Below are 22,219 nucleotides of genomic sequence, written 5' to 3' on the forward strand. Positions count from 1 at the left end.
ATTTTTAAAGTACAAATTATGCTAATATTTGTCTTTTATTTGTGCTGTACAACCAGAACATTTTTAGGTGTTACTTGATACCTTGTTCCTTTCATCATTTCTGTATTGAACTTTCAGTCCAAAATGATAAATATGCTTGCAATACTGGACTTTTATGATAATTACCTAAGTCAGATGCTAATTTTTTTAGACTGGATTGTAAAATATGCCTTTCTGAAGACTGAGAGTTTAACAAAATGCTTGAAGCAATCAAATCCCTATTAGAAATAGTTTTCACTGCATCTCTACATGGTCTGACATGATTTTGTTCTGTAACCTTGACAGAAGTATAAGTATCTTTTTTACTAGTAGTGCATCTGAGGTGTCAGTACATTAGAAACATGTACATCTCAGAAACATGCTGGATGGAGGTACTTGTCACTCACTCACTGGTGAAAGTTTTTCTGTAGAATAAAGTATTGCTTAAGTAGCATTGCTGGAACCCTCCAGTCACATACAACAAAGAGAAGGAAATACTGAGGACTACTTTCTCTGCTGCCATTGCTCTAGTTACTAGTAAAAACAAAGTTATTATAGCATGCTCAAAGTGTTCAGAACATTTTTTCAGTTTATAAAAATGCATGAAAATATGTTTTCCAGTGTATAGGAAGTCCTTAAAGAAAGCATTACTGTATTAAGTGAATAATCTTTATCTGCCTTATTGTACAGAACTGCATTGCATGGAAATTTTAGAGGATTACACAGCACATAAATGAGACAGATTTGGGCCTTTAGTCATATCTGCAGGACTTCACAAGTATGACTCATGTATGTTATGGAAAATTGATTAACACAACATTGTCACTGTACTCAGCTTCTAGATGGAAGATGAATTAGACAGAGTTTGATATTATTTGATATGTTTAGGAGAATGAGATTAATAGAAATTCTTACCAAGGGAAGCACTATCCACTGAGTGTATTGTATCATATTCTTTGCATTTTGGTTCTGTATATCTTGCCTGGAATAACTACAAATATGATATTGGTGGTCCTATTCAATTTACACCTGCTTTCTATTGTTCTACACTGTCAGGAGGGTTGTGAAATTCACTTGGCGGACAAGATACAGTTTAACTTGTTAGATTTCTGATCAGGCAGAAGGATGCCCTTGGAGAGGCTTCTCCAATGAATTTTCACATCTTGTTAACACAGATCTTGCAGAAATGTTATTCTATCTAAAGAGAAGGAAAGATTCTGACTGACTTGGCTGATATTTTATTTCCAAATTGATCCATTCAAGAGAACATAATTACTAAAGATTCCTTTCAGGGTGAAATACCACTCATTGTAGATTACAGCATGGGAATTTGGCCTATGTCCTTAATATTTCTTTCTCCCTTTTGATGGGAGGGAGGGAAAGGCCATAAAAATGACAAACATGATCACACCAACAGTGATATTTCTCATGGGAAATACTTTCCACAGATAATAATATCCAAATGCTGAAACTAAGAATTTCACCGTTCCCTACAAAACTTTAGGCACTTGACTCGGATATGATGTTCTTTGTCATATTTTGGGGTATAATGTGACTTACTATTCCTTAAATAGATACATAGTCTACCTTCAGGGCTATATTTCACAGATGTTATGTAAGGTGATTCAAAAAGCAGTGAAACAAAAACTACCAGGAAAATAAAGCAGAAACCTGAGCTGCTCTGTTGTTTGTGGGTTTTTACTTTTTTTTTGTTTTAATTTTGTTTTTTATATTCATGCACTTTTTTTTTTTTTTTTTTTTTTTTTTTTTTTTTTTTTTTTTCAGATGTATGAGGGAGCTATTTCTTCCATAGAAAAGCAGTACAAGTTGAAACACACTGTGGGAGAAGGGAGTGCTAGCCATCACTCCTATCACTCAGTTGCTCTGTGACCTGAGGAACCCCTGTTCTGTGCCTTTAATCTGCTGAATGAAACCCTTTAACAGCAGATGACAGCTTTTGTGCACTTCATGCCTGCACTTACACAGCGAGAAATGACACACTTCCACTGCGGCTGCATGATCTGGTTATGGACTTATTAAACAGAACACAACAAAGTGAAACAAAAAAAAAAAGTTCAAAACCCTCTGAATGAACTGGCAAGCACTGATTATATTATAAAACAGAAGTTTTGATGTAAACCAAATTTAACTCTACTGAGAACTTCCATCAAAAGATGAAGTGATCCCTGAAAAGTTAAAACTGGAGTAAATCTGGGGTGAGCTAGTCAGATGATTAAGCAGTAGCTTATTACAGTTATTGAATGACTAGAGATCAACATGTTGTGGTGTCATCCTGGGAAATAGAGCAGAGCATGCAGCTTTGGAAGTAACAGTTTATTCCTAAATTTGTTGATATTTTCCTTTAAATGACATGGGTTTGAAATGGCTTAATAGTTTCAAGACAGACGTAACTTTTCATTCCCCCCATGTTTCATGTACATACATACAAACCTGCATGTCAGCTCAAATGGAAGTTCATTTTTCAGTTATACTGATTTATTCAAAACACAAGCTTCTGGAGACACTTACATTGAAACTCTGCAAAATTTGGGATATTCCTATTAGTAAGCAAAGACACTATTGAAAAAGAGTATTGAAGTTTCTGGACTTGATGTTGACATTTGCTGGTATTGCTGGTGTAAACCTTTTTCAGGCATTATCTTTTTTTACAGGCATGTCAAATATCTGTCTAACAGATCTTAGTATATCCAAACAGGAAAGCACAGGCACCTGGGATAGAATAGGTCACCATCATCCTTTTAAGTGTGCAACTGCCATTCTCAACCTTTTAATCTATGATTAGTCATCTAATTGTGCGTCCAAATTTAGTTGGTGCACTTTGCATGCATAATTAATTGATTTCCTGAAGATCTCTCCTAATTTTTAATTACTGCTGAAGCTAGCGTTAAATATGGAATGAGCCAGTCTGTGCACCAATTTCCTTAGAAACTGGATGCAGACAGCTTGTGACAGGCATGAGTATTCGTGGAATACAGAAACTGGGTGCTGTCTAGGCCGGGATATGTGAACTTGACCACAGGTTCAGGTTAATTCACTTACTGTCTGGCTGAAGCAAAGTCATCTAGTCTTAATTGGTAACAGAGGCATTGCTGAAATACTGGCATAGAAGAAAACTTATTACATTTAAAGGAACTCTTCTGAAGTTCGTGCCATTTACACCTGTAATTATATGAAAATGTAAATGCATAATACCGTGTGATAGAAGCCCTTATCCAACCTGAATTTTGGTGCTGAAATCAGAAATTGTATGACAGTCTATCTGCCTTACTGTGGGGTATATTTCCATATCTCGTTAATCAGATTAAAATCTCTGCATGCAACAATTATCGGAATAGCCAGTGAGACAAACAAGAGCTTTGCCCAAGTAAGGACTTAGGGATTTGGCCTACATCTTTTCTCTAATCCATGCTTCTTTGCAAATATGAAGATTTTTTTCCTTTAGGTGTATATTCTAAAACTCCACACTTCAGTTACCATAAACTGAAAACAGTACTAACACCAAACTAATGCTCTTGGTGGAATAACATTTCATTTTTCAAACAAAAATGTAACAGATTTGTTTAATATGTTCCTATTAGCAACACCATATTTCATTCCTCTTTCTTCATCATCTAACAACAAATGTCTTTAGTAATAGCTTTGCTACTGTGTTCCGATTTTCATCTTAAGTCTCTGTTTTGCTTCTATAGAGCAAATCTTTCCAAACCAAAAATGGAGGTTCTAGATTTATTTTTCTTTTTTTCTTTCTCACCTCATTAAGTTAAACTCTTAGTGAGTAAATTACCCTGAACACACTCCACTAGCTTTTTCCAAAGCAAAGGGGTCATGTTGGTCAAACAGAAAAACATAGAAGATACATTTTACTTATATTTACTTGTATATTTACTATTTCTGTAATGTCCAAAAGCATTTTAAAAAGTTGAACTGCATTAAACCTCCTGCATTGTAAAGGATGTATTTTAAAATTCTAAGGAAGAAAAGCATGTAAAAGGAACAACTAGTCCCATCATCTACAGGAGAGCTGTAGGTAAGGTTTAATACCTGTGATCACCAAGTGATTTACGTATACTCTATATTCCCAGGACTGCACTGGGACTTTTCTGTTAGGCATTTTCTCACTATAATAAAACATCCATTTTATTTTATTGCCACTGTGGTGACAGATGTGATCAGTAGGGTCATAAAGGGGCTAGAAAAATTTGTGTGCAGCAGATCAATAAATGGACATGGAAAGGACCAGCCTGCAGTGACCTATCTGGATTGACAAATACAACAGATAGAATTTTTGGGTAAGTACAAAGCCAGTGAAACACAACAAGTGACCAAGGTCATATGTTTAAATGGGGTTTCCTCTTGCTACTGTCAGACATAAATATTTGGCCACAGAGACTATTGGGATGACCCAGTAAGGCATTTCCTTATTTAATGTACAGCTTCTTCGTGTTAATATGCCCAACATCAATTCTTCGTTCTTAAGTAAAAAAATCTGATCTAGGAATTACATAAGATATTAAACCAATTTTCTTTAATTCTCCTTTCATGAATGCACTACATATGCTTGTCACTTAAACTTATCAAATATTCATACTTTGATTTTTCTTAAAGAAACTGTGAAAATAGTTTAAACAAAAAGTTCAGTTAAGATTGCAGGTTTTGTTTTCTAGTAGTTTTGATTTTTATACTACATCAGGTCTTTGACTGAAAGAAAATCAACAGCTTTAAATTGAAAAATTATTCTGTTTTTTAGATGAATGCACCATCTTGATGCAAAATTATTTTCTGTTCATAGAGATGTAGCCAGTAAATACTTCCTTCCACTCATCTCTTGTGGAAAGGATATACACTCCTTTCACTCAGCACCTCATTGTACACTCTTCTTGTCTTTAAGAAAGGTATATATGTTCACATTTAATTATATTCTTGTAATAGAAGCTGAACTTTAAAAGAAATTGAAAGTTCCTTTGACACCCTTTTGACTTCTTCAAACAATAAAATCTCCTTTGTCCTCCCATGGAGCTTCAAAACTGCACCCACAAATATTAATACACTCATCAGTAATTCAACCCTTACTGAGATGCATATTATTATACCTTCCTTTTCAATCTGTGTTTTGCTGATTATTTATTATATTCAGCTACCATATTTATGCATTTATTTATAATTTAGAAGAAAACATATGGAGGGTATTATGTGTCTTCATAATTCTGTTGATGAAATACATACCACGTAAAAAAGGCAGTATCTTGTATTGACAATCATCAGTTTTATATTACAGGCAAGAATATTTACTGTTATTAAGACCTGCAGTGCAATTCTAACTGACATAAGAGTAAGATTGTTAACATATCTAGAGGATATAATAATAGTAACTTCATCTGCAGGGTATGAAATTTTTTCCACACGTATAATAGATACGGCTATACTAATTTCATCATTGGCTTTGGATACTTGACTTAAACTGTGTAAGAATAGGGACTTGTCCAGATGTTCTATGCAACAGCGGGGTTTTGTGCTACAGACAATGAAGTTTATCTTGCTGTTTTGTCTAACCTGCTCTTTTAAATTCCAGATAAATTCTAGTGCCATTTTTCACATGAAATACATTCTACATTCAGTAGCATGTGAAATTTAAGTTGATGGGTTTATTTAGGTTTCCACTTAGGGCAATTATGAGATTTAGAATGTCTCTAAGATGACCAAAAAAGAGATACTGGACCATACTTGTGCATAGCTATCATTGCTCCAATTGTCATGTACTTAACCCTTGTTCTGAGCTTGCAGAGAATGCTTCCAGACTGAGAACATGTCTGACTGATGTTTCACCATGCAGTGTAAAAGTATGGAAAGAGGCTTTTAGAGATTTAGCAATATTTTTAGTCAAAGTTTTCTTTATAGTGTCTTCTAATTTCTGTTTCTACCATATGAAATCATTAGTGTAACATCATGAAATTGTTACTGAAGGAAAGTTTCAGAAACTAATTGCAAGATTTTCTTAACAGCTGCTGCTGGTTACAATCCTTTGATTCTGCTAAATTGAAGATTGTATGTCCTGCTGATAATGCATCTCCAATCAGCTCTTTCCACATAGATTAGACCACCAGCCACACACTCTTCTTGTGACAGGATAAGGCATGAGGAGAAATTTAGTTTGGTATATTTCATGTCTTACAGGGTTTAACAATGTATTTCGAAGACTTCTAAGTCATACTCAGAAATCCATCTAAAAGTTTCTGAAACCAGTTTACTTATGCCCCTCACTTAAACATATCCATTAACAGGTTTCATGTCCTTAAGAAGAAATGCTGTATTGTACAATTGGGATGACAAGTTTTTGAATTCCTGAAATTTCATACTAGGTATAAAATATAATTTCAGAATGAAGAACAATAGACATCATGTGGGAAATTAGTATTCAAAATAAAAATAAAATTAAAAGCTGGAAGAAAAATACTGCCCTTGTTATAGTTACTCTTCGTGATCAATGGCAAACATATACCCACTGTTTTGGGTGAAATTATTATAACTCTTAGACTCTTGCTCTTTTCAGACAATAAACATTAACTGTTTTTTTTTTTGTCTGGTTGATTTTGTGCATTCATTTCTTACCTTTATTGAGTTATCAAATTAATCGACACAGACACAACACTAAGATTCAGAACAGTTAGATTATCTTACATTCAAAAATTGAAACAAAATTGGTTCAATTCTGAGTTTGTTTATATGCACGTACACATTCTTGCATATCTATGATATGTATATAATTGTTTTTAAATACATGACAATATCTCACAAAAAATCTTCAAAACATTATTTTCCTTTGAATTTCCTACTTTAATATAACTAAAATGTTAGATCTTTTCTTCATATGAGAAAGAGCAAAAAGAACAGCGACCATGAGTATCTATCATATTACTGATACATAAAATATATAAACAAGTCTATATGTGTATGTGTATATACATGCATATTTGTCTGTATTTTTGCTTATCCAACTCAGTAATAAATAGAACATCTTTACTGGTAGAATCTGCATGTTCCTAAGATAGCATTTTAAGGACCTCATTTTTTATTTGGGAGCTTCTTATGTAATATGTATCTTACATATATTTATGTTATATGTAATATAACTAGGTTCAGGGTTTTTTTCCAAATAATATTTGTCTTTACTTTTCACACTATTCTATTCATTATTTTGAGGACTGGGAAATATCAACCCAGCCTGTGCTAAACCAGAATGACCAAGAGAGAACCATTTGCTCTAAAGGGCTAGCTTATAATGCAATGACTCACTATCTTAGTATTTATTTCAGGGGCATGACCTTAAAGAAGTCATTTGACTTCAAAAAGATGTTCCTGTGTACTTAAACTCATGTGTCATGGTGGTGGATTCACACTGACTCAAGGCTGCTGGCAAATTTAGGTTGATATTTCTGAACTGGGAATCAGAAACATGCTATGAATTCTCTAGTCCATTTGGCTGATTGGAAAGTCAGCATTTTATCTTCTGATACAGCTGTAAAACAGAGAGAATGGAAACTGTCTTGTGTTTGCTTTTAATTTCTGCACATTCTATGCATTAGCAATGCCCTGTACACTCTGTGTAATTGGGAAGTATTGCAGTAAATGAGATTCCTTCATGAGTGAAAAATATCTATATTTATCAAACAACTTTTGAAAGCTTCTAAGTGTTATGACTAGAAATGCAAATATTTCAGAGAATTTTATTTTTAATATAGTGTAAATATTTCTTCACACACACAGTTGTATATGCTGAATGATCATGCAAAAAGAATGCAACATTTTAACTTTGTAAATAAATATAGTACATCACTCTGATAATGAGCAAGCAATAAAATGGATTTTATTTTTCTCAGTGTTTTAGTGACATGCACAGTGATTTTACCTGAAATGCTGGGGTATTACAAAGACTGAAATTCTCAATATCTACTCATCTAAAAAGGTCATTCATATTTGCTTCAAGATTGAGATTCGATGATGAAATATATTTATTGGTTAAATCTGAACTCCAGGAGCATTAAGAGAAGGACATCACAAAATTTCCCATGTGTACATCTTGGCAAAGAAAGCTTGCAGTATAGCAAATAAATGTTGAATATAGTAACAGTCATGAACCTTTCTCTAAAACTTCCTCAATTTTGAATATGATGGCCATTTAGCAGTCACTCATTGCCAAAATTAAAGAAAGAAAGAAAAAAAAATAACAACACCACAGCATGTTGCTACAGAAGTCAGTGAAAAACAGTACTTTATCATTTTAGTTATTATATTTGTTACAGTAATTAACCACAGCAGGATCTACTGAATGGATCTGACCAATCTTCTTTTTGTTTTCCTTTGTCAATCCTCTATCTCAGCTTTTGGAAACTTCTGAGAAAGGAAGAGAGTACAGCTGAAAATTAAAAGACTAAACTTGCTTTGCCTGAGCAATAATTATTCAATTACCTTATGTCGATCAGAAGAAATGAAAGATCTATTGATCTGTGTACATATTTAGTTTCAATATCACCAAATTCCTATCATTATTATTAGTTGATCATCATTGCTTTTAATTTTTATAAAATGAAAGTTTTGAAAGTTTTTTCAAAGGGTTTGAACTATGCTGGTGGAAACTAATTTATTACATCTAGAATGAATGATAGCAGATCACAGATACTAATTTTTATATTCTTATACTATTTTTTTTTTTTTTGAGTGCACAAAGCTATTATATTTTTGACAGTCAAAACAAAAGAACAAGTGACAATATTTGCAGTGTTGTAATTATTCATGACCTAGGAGGAAAAAAGCCTTCTTTCTCAGTCCAGGTTCACAGGCCCGCCAAAGCAGGCCCTGTTAGATGGCCACACATTCCAGTCATACGTAGGGAACAATTTAATGTGTGCTAAAGTCAAAAGGAATCTTTCCACTACTCTTTCCATTATCTTGTTGGATCATAGAGATTTTAGGATAAGGATTGTCTTTTCATTAGGTATAGACCATGCAAAGCAAATATTATCTCAGTCTTGACTACTTGGTACAGATACTTTTATCATAGAAAAGAGTAGCAGGTTTTTAATACGTGTGGACTATGTAAGGAAAAAGAAAATAAATAGCAGTCCCTTAAAATATTTCCATTTTTTCTTCCTCTTTTCAGTGGTAGGTGAAAAACACCAATCTGTTTTTCATTAATTTGCCCTTGATACTGACTTTAATAGTGCTGATATCAGTTTAACAGATAATCCTACATGGCTTTGTCTGATACTATAACATTCTTGCTTCTTTGCTAATATCATTCCCATTGGTTATTTTCTAACAAAGGTTTGAATGAAACACAGTAGAAAGGCTGTCCAAATAAAAGTATTTTGCAATACTTCAGACTTGTAATTAATCCATAGGATTCCTGTAGATTGGAGTTTGTTTACCAGCTAATACCAAATGCTGACTGTAAGGTATAATATTTTTTGGGTTTTCTTTCTTTTTTTTCCCATACTCTAAGGAAGTATTACCTAACAGAAGAATATGCCTTTTGTCTGGAAGTCTGAATATTTTTAGGTCAATTGATTCACATATATTGCTTACTGTGTGTTATTAGGTTAGTCAGCTACTGACAAATGTAGCACAGATTCTAAATAAGATTATTTTTATATCACTATTTACAAATCTGAGTTCTCAGCTGGGATTAGAGCGATTAGAAAGCACAAACCATTAAAAAAAGTCATGAAGATGTGTTAGCTTGTGGCAAACCAGCAAATCTGTTATCATCTTCAGTTATTTCATGTGTGTTTAGGACAGAAAAGTTGCCTATGGCTGAAATTACTCAGTAGAGGCAAAGAGTATACACACATGGCATGTCCATACCATGCACAATGTTCAACGTGCAAATTAGATTTTGAGTGCTGTCAGGATCTGGCTGGCCTCTAGCACAACCTTCGGGTTTATGTCGTCTGCACTGATAGACACAAATGGCCAAGGAGCTGCTCTGCCAGAAAGGAATACTCAGTGCCCACTGCTCAAGCCCCTTCCACCTCTGACACATCCTTACAAAGTCTGGCATTGGCAAAAAGTCAATGATTGCTTGCATTGAGATACTCCTGCCTGAAGGTATCTTTCAATGCCCTTACATTGCCGGAGTGAAGCAAGCTGTATTTGTGAGGGGCAAAGCCTGGAACAATTCAAAATGTGTTTGTGATAAGAAGTAATGTTCCTGCAGCAAATCGAGTCATGTCCAAAGGGATCCATAAATGGTAGGGTTTTTGCCTTATTTGTTCACAGCTCAATGTAAACAGGTAAACTGCTGCAAACTTTTGTTAAAAAAAAAATAATTTGCTACTTGTAACAAAGAATGTTAGTCTTGCTGAACAGAAAAACAGTAAACTGAAAACTGAGGAGCAGATGTGCTATTCTGTAGCACCCACCTTGTTGTGATATGACAGCACCTCACAGAGTGCCAGGACCTGTAATAATTTCCTGAATAATCAGATCTTGTAAGACAGAATACTTAGAAATGACCTTCTGAATATACCTTAACAGCTGCTAGCATTACTCAAATGTATTAGCTCCCATGTGAAAACCTGAATCCTCCACATCAAGCTTGCAAGTGAACACGCTTAAAAAAAAAAAAAAAAAAACTTAATGTAACTCGAGTCTTCAACTTGATTTTTAAAATTTATTTATTATTCCTATAGATGCCCAAAACCCCAGCTATGCTGACTTCACCCTGCACATTAGCCAGGACTAACAAAGTAGTTCACTGAGAGCTAGGTCATGTCTCTCTTTGTAGTTCCCTCAAATTATTTGATGATAATTCCAATTTCTAGCATAGAGTATCAATATAGAATTACCATATTCACTGTGGTCTCCCAAACTGCAAAGCCAACCCATGTGGAGGCAAGAGCAGTAGCAGTGTCAACACTAGCTGTTGTTTTACATTTCAAGGAATCCAAGTTTAAGAAGTTATTTCTGTAAATTACCACTTCTATATATATCAGTATGCAAAAGAGCAGAAGAAAAAGGTTTTTTTAAGTATTGAATCAACAATTGTTAAAAATGTGTAGGAAAATTCATGCACACCCTGATAGAATTTGCCTAAGTGCAGCATTTCTTTTCCACCTTGTTAACTTAACAGAGTTAGTTGAAGTAAAGAGGAAAACTTCATTTTTTTCCCACCTGTGGTCCTGGTGAATGAACTTAAAGGTGCAAAATGTTTTGTGAATTATGAAAACACATGATAGAAATCCACCATCTTCTTTGAGGTCTCTTGATTCCACTGAGTGATCAAGAGCTGCTGAGAGACAGCTGCTTTGTCCCTCCAACAGATAATAGGGTGGTCAAGAACTACCCACCAGAGCCTGTGAACCTGAGGCTCTCCAAGCTGTCCACAGAGGGCTGCACCTACTCAGTCTTCCTGGTCAAGTGGCCTGTAGCAGATGCCCCCTGTAATGCCACCTGCCCCTGACCTCCCTTTAAACCTCACCCACAGGGTCTCAGTCAGCTCCTCATCCATCCCCAGGCCCAGCTCCATGAACTCCAGGTGGTCACAGACAGAGAGGGTGATGTAAGCTCCTTGTCTCCCCTTACTGTCCATTCTTCCTCTCCAACACTTCAGTCATAGGAGCTATCCCACACTGTTTCCATAATGCCAGTAAGTTTGAAGGTGCAGGCACATCTCTAACTCCCCTTTTTTATTCTCCATGGCTGCTTACGCTTGCATAGAGGCATGGACTCTTGCATGAGGTAGACTCCCAGTGAACCTGATTTACTGGCTGGAGTGACTGGAATTCCTTTTGTCCTGCTATGTAAGAAAAAGGAACCAGTCAACCTCCACTTTTCATTACTTGGCATGAATTTAACACACCTTTAAGTCAAAGCAAGCAACAGAGCCATAAAACTAATGTAACATATGGTTAAATAAGTGTGGCTTGTTACATTGTTACATATAGATCTATTAGCTCTAAACATGTGTATTGTGATGGTATCCAAAGATGCCAGCAAAAGCTAAGACCTGAGTGGAGATCAGGAATAATTATCTCTACCAGAGAGTTTATATTCTAAAAATCACACAAGAAGATGAAAGTTGAGAAGGATATGGCCTATAACTAAATGAACATGATGATGACTGATACAGTTTTATTTCTTAATTATGGTTGTTGTAGCTGCTTTTCTCTAGATAACTAATCCTGAAAAATGATCTTACATAATTGCTGAAAATAATTAGCAGGAAAAAAAAATCCACAGTAGATGAGGCTTTGAACGTTTTTGATAGTTCCTGTGCAGGTCAGTGGAATATTTTGCCAAGGAGTACTGTGATAGTACTAATGGAAGTCCACCTGAGCTCCTACTGATGATAATATTACCAGCAGACACACTGATAAATTATAATGGGCACATCAGCAGCAGCAACTACTCCAGAAAAATCCTTAAAGTGAATTTTCTTTAATGGCTGGGAAGACAAATGGCTCACATTTTATCATTGGATTCCTTCTCTTTCAGAAAATTGCCAATAAACTTTCTGTTCTTAGCTCAAGATTTAGCAGTGTCTTGGACAAAACAAATTTAACCCATTCAGTAACTTTGATATGTTTGTTTATTTATGTCAGTTATTTGTTCAAACTCTTCTTCAGTTAACCAGTCTTATGTTTTTTTATATCTGAAATAAGGATAATCTATTTTTTTCAAGAAACAGCTCAAGTAGGGATTCTGAGGAAGTCAAACAACTTTAAAATTGTTATTTAGAAGAATTTGCCTGTACTGTAAGTACTTAAATTCTTGAGGCACTTCCCATTTAGATGTAGGAGTTTCTCTCTGGTCTTTCCAGACTGACTCTGTATGAACAGCTTGTACCTGACTTTTCCTAAAATCAGCCAGAACCCCAGAGAATTAGCTGTGGGTACGCAAACAAATGTTACCAAATTTCTGTGGCTTAATGACCCACATCACATTGGCTGAGCTTGTGTGCTCTGTTAGCACTCCGATTTTCTTTTACTTAGCAAACAGTACCAACAGACACAGTTTGAGATATTATTCCCCCATACCAACTTGTTTGCTCTTTTTCCGCTGCTGAAGACCATCCTTTGCAGTCAGTGTGGCAGAATAAATATTCCTTTTCTCCTACAGATTAGTTTAAACTCCACTGCTCATTTACTCTAGTCTGTTGCCCTATGATAAGTAGTTAACACATATGCAAACGTTTCTTCTGCTAATTTAATTTCAGGGAATTATGACCTCTGTTGCAGGTATGACATTAAAGCTGGAGTTAGTTTCACTAGTGCTTGTCTGTAAATTCCTTTAGCTCTTTCAATTACAAAGTAAAACACTTAAAAACTGTGAGAAGGAAATTGCCCCACATTTGGGATGGGCTAACAATGTGCTGATGAATAGCTGGCTCAGCTGACAGGCAGAACTTGACAGCGTTCTCACATCTTGGGGACTTCATACTCAGATCTGGTAAGTGGCTTGCTACTGGAAGCATTTCAAATAATATTTATGTGTAACCATAACTTCTTATAAAAACACTGTCAGAGACATAAATGCTTCCAGAATTTTCTGGTCACTATGTAGTAGCTCTTTTTGCTAAAGTATTCAGTGAGAGAAGTTGTGAGACTTGGATTCAATACCTTCGTCAGTCTGTGGACTTTCAAAAATATATTCTCAATAGACTGCGGTACAATAGATGCTAGTTAGAAAGCATTCTCCACATTCCAGCTGAAACTGCAAAAACTCCAGGATAATTTTGCCTAGGAAAAGCACGAACAATACAACCCAGTGAGAAAAGCATTTGGAAATAGGTATCACTACCTACTACTGAGATTGCATTTTATGTAATTATCTTGCAAATAGGGAAATAGTCCCAACATTTCTGATCTTCTAATTGTCTCTTGTTGTAGTCCAAAAGTAGAAATTTTCTAACAGCTTCTAAAAATGATTTTTTCAGAAAACTAACTTGCTGTTTGAAGCTTGCAGCTCTAGAGTTCTTTTGAAGTCCACAGGTCTATGAGCAATGTCTTACAGACCACAAGTTGTCGAAGAAATTACCTGAAGAGCTATTATATTTGGTTTTGAAGCCAGATCCTTAATATTGTGGCTGTAGATTAAAAGTTGTTGAAGAGAGCTGACTTGTAAATGAATGTAAGCTGTGACATATGCCTTAGGTATTTAGACACTTCATTTTGTTTCTCTCTACTTTAATTTAATGCTATTTCTGCTCTCCTTCCTGTGCTATTCAAGTGCAGTTAAAGATCCACATGTACACTAGTAAACTGGTATCTTATACGGCATTAGGCATATGATTTTCTGTAATCTTTAAATTATGCTATAAATAATTCTTTCTAATATTAATAACTCATCAGTCCGCATTGCACTTTAAAACTGAAAAGCTTGCACTTAGCTTGTAAGAATTTATTCCAAGGTACTTTGTGCCCATTTCTAATCTGAAAGACAATAGAAGCAGGGATGGATTAGTAGCCTCTGGTAAGAATAATCTTTTATATCAATAAAAGTTACTGACCACATTTGCCAAGATCAAATCAAGATTTCCATGGGTGTGTAAGGCAAACTTCACTTTCTGTGTTTATGTAAGTGGTACATGGAATTGTCCCAAAAAGTATTAATCCGAATCAAAATCTGACCATACAAACCCCTAAAAATGGGATGATTATATAGCACAAGGAATAATTAGACCTACTATTTAATGCTTTTGTCTGTTTGTTTGAAGCATAAACTTTATAATGCTATTAATCATATTCACTACCATAGCACTCAGGGAGCTTGATTACACTACACCTGTACAATGCCTAATTCAGAAGATACATGGGTTCATCCTGCAGAGGTACAGACCTAAATGGAAATAGGGATGTTGACTGTGACTGGGCAGAGGGATTTTCTTGACTCATTAAAGCTATAAATATCACCTCAGGCCTTGTGCTGTGTTGATTAGTTGCTGTGGTTTCTGCAGAAATTGCATGGGTGCAGCAAAGTTTCAATTATCCAGAATATACTGCACAGAAATTCACTGTATATCCTTTTTACATATATCCAAACATGCAAAATGAAAATAACCATTAAATTAAACCCACAATTAACTTTTTTTTTTTCCTGAATGGTATTTTGAAAAATAAAGATGCTACACTATAGAAATACTGGTATTGTGGTACTGTTAGCTATTGATCAGAAGTTTGACTCCTTATTTAGGTCTGGTTTCAGATGAAAGCAAGAACCTTGTTTTGAGTGATCATCAATAAAAAGAGAGGGTATGCAGAAACAGGAGTCAGTTTCCAGTTCAGAAAAGCACATTGTTAACCTTCAAAAAACAAGTATTAACTTTTAAAATTATTGTTCCCATTTTCTTCTGGAAAAAATCACAATGATTAAACATGTAAGATCTTAGTAAGCATCTCAATGAAAACATTAAATAATAGTAGGAAAAGTTTGCAAATGCTATCTCTACTGAAAAATATCAGTGACAACTAGTTTTCTATAGAGGCTAGGAAATAGTCTTGTGAATCAAGCCCTTTATAGAATAACTGTGTTAAAACTGAGAACATAGATCACACTTTAAGATGAGAGTTGCCTTTTTGTAACTCAGTGAAAAAAAAAAAATTGAAATCATAATTAGTGACCAGGAACATGGGTTCTCAGCTCAGATAAAGACCAAGATCAAACAGACTCCTTTTAAAAGTAAAAGTGAGAGTTTGGAGTAAAATACTATGTTATATGAGTCCAGTGACAATTTCTTACCCTATTCCAGAGTTTACACTTTTAAAAGTGTATTTATCAATATCCTTTTAAAAGGATATTGATAAATGGTGAAGGTTGAGAAAATCCTAACAAGGATGAATCATACCCTGGAAAACCTTCTTTGTAGTAAGAGAAGAGCATAATAGAACCTAATTATCTCAACAATAAGAAGGTTAGAAGGCTGACTAATCATGATCTGTGAAACATGTAAGCTGAAAGAAGAAGAAGAAGGTATGGAGCCAAAGTGAAGTTCAGTTTTTCTAAGACTACAAGCCAGGAATGGGACTTTGAGAGTAAGAGTAATTGAGTACTGGTTAAATTTACTCAGATACTTTAGAATCTGCACAATGAGAAATATTTACCTTTAAAAACTCCCCAAACGACCTAATTCACTTTAATTCAAAAGTAAGTAAAAGACTTCATAAAAAAAAAAAACCAAAGCAATAACAAACAAACAAACAAAAACCAACACCAATCAACCAAAAAAATACCCCCCACCCCCCCAAAACCCCCACGAATCCCCCCAAAACCAAAAATAAATCAAACCAAACTGAAAACAAAACCAATGAAGCACTTGGGCCAAATGATACAAAATATGTCAGTAGAAAGTTGAACAGTATTTTTAAGCTTTGTCTTTACACAAGGTGGACCAGAGCCCATCAGCTGCTTCCACTTCACCAGAACTGAAATATTGTGTTTGTTAAAGTAAATGTCTATACTGCCTCATCCACCTTGAGGCTGCATCTCAGAAACTTTTCAGTACAAATTCCCGTATTTTGTTCTCTAAGAAAAACATTAAATACATGTAGTGATCTTCATGTGTTATTTTATATCTGCAATATTTTGGGTTTGGGCCTTTGTCAGACGGAGAAAGCAACTCTAAAAGTTTTAGTGAAAAAACTGCAAGGACAATGCAGTTAGAATGTAAATAAAGGGCATATATATGACAAATACTATATCTTTAAGAAACTAGTGAGTATTAGTTCTCACAGTACACTATTCTGAAATTATCTCATTGGCCATACAGGTGGGACTCTACAGTGTATTTTTGATTTATTTGGCATGTAGCAGAGTCAGCAGTGCAATAAGCATTTAATTTTACTATAAATGAAAGATTTTGAATTTGAAAATATAGATGTGATTTTTCTGTTTTGTAATTTTGTTATTCTGTGTAATTTTCTGTGAAAATAGTTATCAATTAAGTTTCTTCTTCATGAGCAAACCATAAGAGGATAAAGCACATAGGAAACAAATTTCTTTCTTGAAATTTAATTAGCATCATTTTATGGCTACTCAACTAGGAGACATTTATTACTTTTCCCCAAATCTTAATTTTCTGCATGTTCAAAATAATCTCTGGATTTTTCTTGTTTCCTTGGTGGACATGGTGAACTCATTCTATTTGCTTTTAATTTGTTTTATGTCCTGAAGTTGTGCATTAATTTCTTTTGCAGTTCTCATTTGTTTGGAGTCTGACAAAGGACAATGTCTGCTGTGTGCTATCACCCTTGCACACAGGAAGAAAATTCACCCAGTGATCTGAGAATGGGGTTCATTCTAGTCCACTGAAGATGAGCCTTTTGCACCATGAAGCTAGTGAAACATAACATTACAACTCCTTAAAGTGTATTAGGACCCTACTAGCTCATCCTTGAATAAAAAGAAATCTAAGTCCATTGACACTATCCAAATTGGAGTAACAAGATCAAGCAGGAAATAGAGAGGGGTAAGGACTCAATTTCTGTAAATGCAATTGTAGAAAGCTCCTCTTGCCCTGCATTAGGTTAGTACTTTCACACACAGAATCAGCAACATTTAAAGAGTCCTTCAGGATCATCTTCACAGAATCACAGAACATTCTGAGCTGCAAGGGACTCACAAAGACCATCGATTTCCCACTGTTAGATAAATGGCCTGTGCAAGGATTGAGACCACAAACTTGGCATTATTATCACCCATCTCTAGCTAGCTGAGCCAATCTCAGGGCTATCCAGTCTCACCATCAACCCAGCATCACTACAATTCTCCCTAAACCACATCCTGAAGGGCAACATCCAGACACCTCTTGAATACTTCTAGAGACCGTGATGCCACCACCTCCCTGGGCAACTTACTCCAATGCCCAACTACTCTTTTAGGGATTTATTTTTTTTTCTCTGATATCTAATCTGAACCTCCCCTGGTACAACTTAAGGCCTTCCTCTCATCCTGTCACTTGAGACATGGCAGAAGAGACCAACCTTCACTCCACTACAATCTCGTTTCATGTAGTTGTAGAGAGCAATGAGGTCTCCCCTGACCTTCCTCTTCTTCAGACTAAACACTCCTACTCCCTCAGCCACTCTGCATGGGACATGTTTCCTAGAGCCTTTATCAGCTTCGTTTCCCTTCTGTGAACACACTCCACCACCTCAATGACCTTTTTGAAGTGAGCAGTCCCAAACTGAACACAGGATTCAAGGTGTGGGCTCACTGGTGCTCAGTACAGGGGGACAATCAATTCCCTAGTACTGGTGGCCACACTCTGAGCAATTCTCAATGTACTCTTTCCCAGGGTGGTAGCTCTGCATGGAGCTGTTGTAACCCAAGGGTAGGAACTGGCAATTTCCCTTTTGAACCTCATACAGCTAGTCTTGGGCCATCAATCCATCCTGCCCAGATGCCTCTGCATAGCCTTCCTACCCTCAAGCAGATCAACACTCCCACCTAACTTGGTGTCACTTGCAAACTTACTGAGGATGCATATGATCCCATTGTCCAAACCATTGATAAAGATATTAAACAGGTCTGGTCAAAATTATGAGCCCTGGGGAACACCACTAGTGACCAGCTGCCAGCTGTATTTAGTTCCATTTAGTTAATTTTGAATATGAACTGTTTGGAATGAATAAAAAATTGAAGAAACAAAATTGAGATGCTCCCCCTCCCCATTCAGCAACTAAGCTCCACAGAGCCATTCCCCCACTCCCCACTCAGGATAGGGGGAGAGAATCATTAAGATAAAAGTGAGCAACTCATGGCTTGAGACAACGACAGTTTAATAGGTAAGGCAAAAACTGCACATGCAAGCAAAGCAAGACAAGGAATTCACTCGTGGCTTCCCATGGGCAGGCAGGTGTTCAGTCAGGAAAGCCAAGCTTCATCTTGCGTCGTGGTGACTTTGGAAGACAAACACCATCACTCTTAAAGCACTCTCCTTCCTTTTTCTTCCCCCAGATTTACATGCTGAGCATGATGCTATACAGTGTGGGAAATCCCTTTGGTCAGCTGGGATCAGCATCATTGCTCTGTCCTCTCTCAGCTCCTTCTGTACCCCCAGCCTGCTCCCTGGTGGGGTGGGATAAGGAGCTGGCCAAGGGCTGCTCGGCAATAACTAAGCCCTGTGTTATCAACATTGTTTCCAGCACAAAACTAAATCATAGCCCCATGCTACCTACTATAAACAAATTTACTCTATCTCAGACAAAACCAGCAAAACAAGTAAAGTTGGGTTAACACTAGAATACAATGCAACTCTGTAAGAAGTGATGGTGTTGTATAGCAAGTGGAATTCTTCTCTCTGAATGATTGCTCCTGGACTCCTGCTTGGAGTTATAAATATGCAGTGGATTGCTGCAGATAAGCCACAGATTCCAATTGTACATTTAGCTTTTTGAAAGTTGTAAGAGGAGAAAAGTACACTCTGCTGCTCTGACCAAATGCCTTTTACTTAAGTACTTTGATCACAAATTTGTATACAGTCTGTGGAAAGTTTAGTTTTATCACTGTGTTTAGAATATTTAAATCATAGTATCAAACATTAATTGCAAACATTACAGATGATCCTTTGGTAACCTGTAACAAATTGTCTCCTCACAGTACAACACAGGTGGAAGATCATTATTCAGATGAACTAGCACACACTTCAATATCCTCCAAATTAATTTTATAAAATGCATGACATATTCATCAAAATAAAGACTGTCCTGCAAAATTTGGACAGATGGCAGTGCAAGATGACATCTTTTCTAAATGTGTCAAAATATTCACTCATTCAAGCAATATGATTGGCTGCACATTGTGGGTGCATTATTAAAATAACAAAAGCAGTAAAATTCACTTGCATGAACACCTGCTGCTAGAGTGACTTAATATAAGTAAGCCAAAACATATAATTAAGTAATATAAATATAATTACTTCACTGACAAATAAGTTAACAATGGCTATTGCAATTCTTAAAATGTTTTAAGTCAGCGAATTACACCTGTATTTAAATTTGCAACATTTAAACCCAAAACATACCTTCCTAAGTACTTAAGGAAGTATCCTTCATACCGTATAGCAGAATATGAGAACAGGCACACAACAGGCCTACTAGTTGTCTCCTAAATGATTAGATCAGATAATATATATTCCTTTACCATTTGAAACAGGAGAGCACAGAAGTGATTGATAAGCCAAATATCACAGTCAATTCAGATTTGAGAATTCAAAGCACTATCTGCTCTCTACTGAGGATCTGATATGGGGGCAGAAACAAAGCATCTAGAAAAGAAGAGCTGCAGATTTATTTTTTTTCTTCTTCAGAATTGAAAATCCCAAAACTCACTCTATGGAATCTAACACAACTCTTGTGGAAGGAAATCTCATAAAAGTATGAATGTGATTCTTCAAATTACGGCAAGTTCTTCAGACCCCCTTATTTTGTTCTCTGCTCTGTTCCCAGTGAAGTCACGCAATGCTCACCTGTCCTTAATGTAGGGTCTTGCACTCAGGATGGTGGGTGACAACTGCTTTTATTAAACTGGTCAAGCAAACATGCTGGGAGTGAAACAAGGTGTATCTGTGGAGGCCTAAACACATATTTGCTACACCACCCTCAGTCTGAAACTATATACAGGGATGAACCAGAGACCTTGTGTTGTTGTGCATGGCAATAACCACAGGGCCCCCACTTGACCATCACTTAGCTTAGTGGCTAGCTAACTAAAATATGAACATCAAAAAACTGGTCCTCTTATTAAAAAAAAAAAAAAAAAAAAAAAAAAAAAGAGAGAGAGAGAAAGGAGAAAGGAAATCTGTTTAAAGTGACTGGGCACAGAGCAAATGTCTGCTTTTTTTTTTTTTTTTTTTTTTTTTTTTTTTTTTTTTTCTGGGAGGAAGGGGAACAGGAACAAAATGCTTTATTCCTCGCTATACAATTATACTGCCAGGTCCACGAAAACGCAGATGGGTGAATACGGTTACAACAGCCTGATACTGTAGAAACTGCTACCGTAAAGGGTTAACAAAGACTGCACTTGCTGTACATGACCACGGAGCAGAGAGATCGGCAGTGTGAATTGTGTGATAATCCCGCACACACACACGGATACAGGGACACCTTCACCCCTCCGTGTGCAGAGCCCACCTGTCCAGCCCCCGGTGCCCGGCCCGGCGCCGCTTGGCGCGGGGATGCGCCGCTCCTTCGCGGGGGGCTGTGGATGGAGATGCGGTTTCTGTAGCGCTGGGCTGGCTGCGGGGAGCCATTGGCTGGCGGCTTTGTGAATTTCATTCAGTTTGGTCCAATAGCGGGAGGAGAGCGCCTGGTACAGCCTGGACCTCTCTCCCCCTCCTCTTCCCCCCCTTCCCCCCCCCCCCCCCCCCCCCCCCATCTCTCTCTCCCAGCTCGCCTTGCCTTGCAGATCAGTCTCTCCGCGGCTCGGTCTTTCTGCATAGGCAATCACAGCTCCTACTTGCAGACTCAACTCTCCCTCTTGCACTGATTGCAATGAATTTTCTGCCTGAATGTAGGTCGCTTACAACCGAGAACACGAGTTTCCTTCAAATCCAGTCTTGTTGTCTTTCTTCTTGTTATTTTTAATTTTTCCCCCCTTTCGTGGTCGTTGCATTCCTTTGGAGAAGCCAATCGCATTGGATTCCAAAAAGGAGACCAGGAACCGTGTGTGAATAATCCTGGCTGCACGATAGCCCGAGAGGATTTCCTGAAAGATTCTGGCTGTGTAAAAAAGACCCCTATGCTTCTGCAGCTTACCCAGTGTTAAGGTAGGAGTACCGGATTTGCAGTTTGAGTGTTCATTTTCATTTTTTTTCCTGTTGTTTTTTTCTGTTCCCCCCCCCCCCTTTTTTTTTTCCTCGGCGAGGGTGGGGGAAGAGAGGGAGAGGTGTTGCAGTTGGTACTCTGGCAAAGGGCGAGCAGTTTGCTGCAGTCGTCTGTGCTTTTACTTTTCCTATCATGATAAAGCGGTACTTTCTTTCTGACATTTCCACCATCATACGCGATCTTCTTGTCACATATGCATATTTATGCAAATTTATTTCTTTCTTACCCACTTCGGTCTCGTCCCTTATACCCCCCCTTGCACCATAATTTCTTTGGAGGCATTTTGCTGCAATCAGCTATTTGGAAAGGCTCTGAGGTTCTGTGTGAGATGTTTACAAAGTAGCTTTGCTTACAGGGAAATAAAC

General features: G+C 36.6%; 1 protein-coding gene across 2 annotated transcripts in view; it reads left to right on the top strand.

Moving 5' to 3' along the window:
• The first annotated feature begins 21,454 nt into the window (after positions 1-21,454).
• NLGN4X (neuroligin 4 X-linked) overlaps positions 21,455-22,219 on the top strand; it is a 156,187-nt gene continuing 155,422 nt past the window's right edge. For both annotated transcript variants that reach the window (XM_083884948.1, XM_083884949.1), the window contains exon 1: positions 21,455-21,796. The gene's annotated coding sequence lies outside the window, so the exon portion shown is untranslated. The remainder of the gene's footprint in view (positions 21,797-22,219) is intronic.

Source organism: Zosterops lateralis, assembly GCF_965231275.1.
Source record: "Zosterops lateralis genome assembly, chromosome: 2".
NCBI classification, from domain to species: Eukaryota; Metazoa; Chordata; class Aves; order Passeriformes; family Zosteropidae; genus Zosterops; species Zosterops lateralis.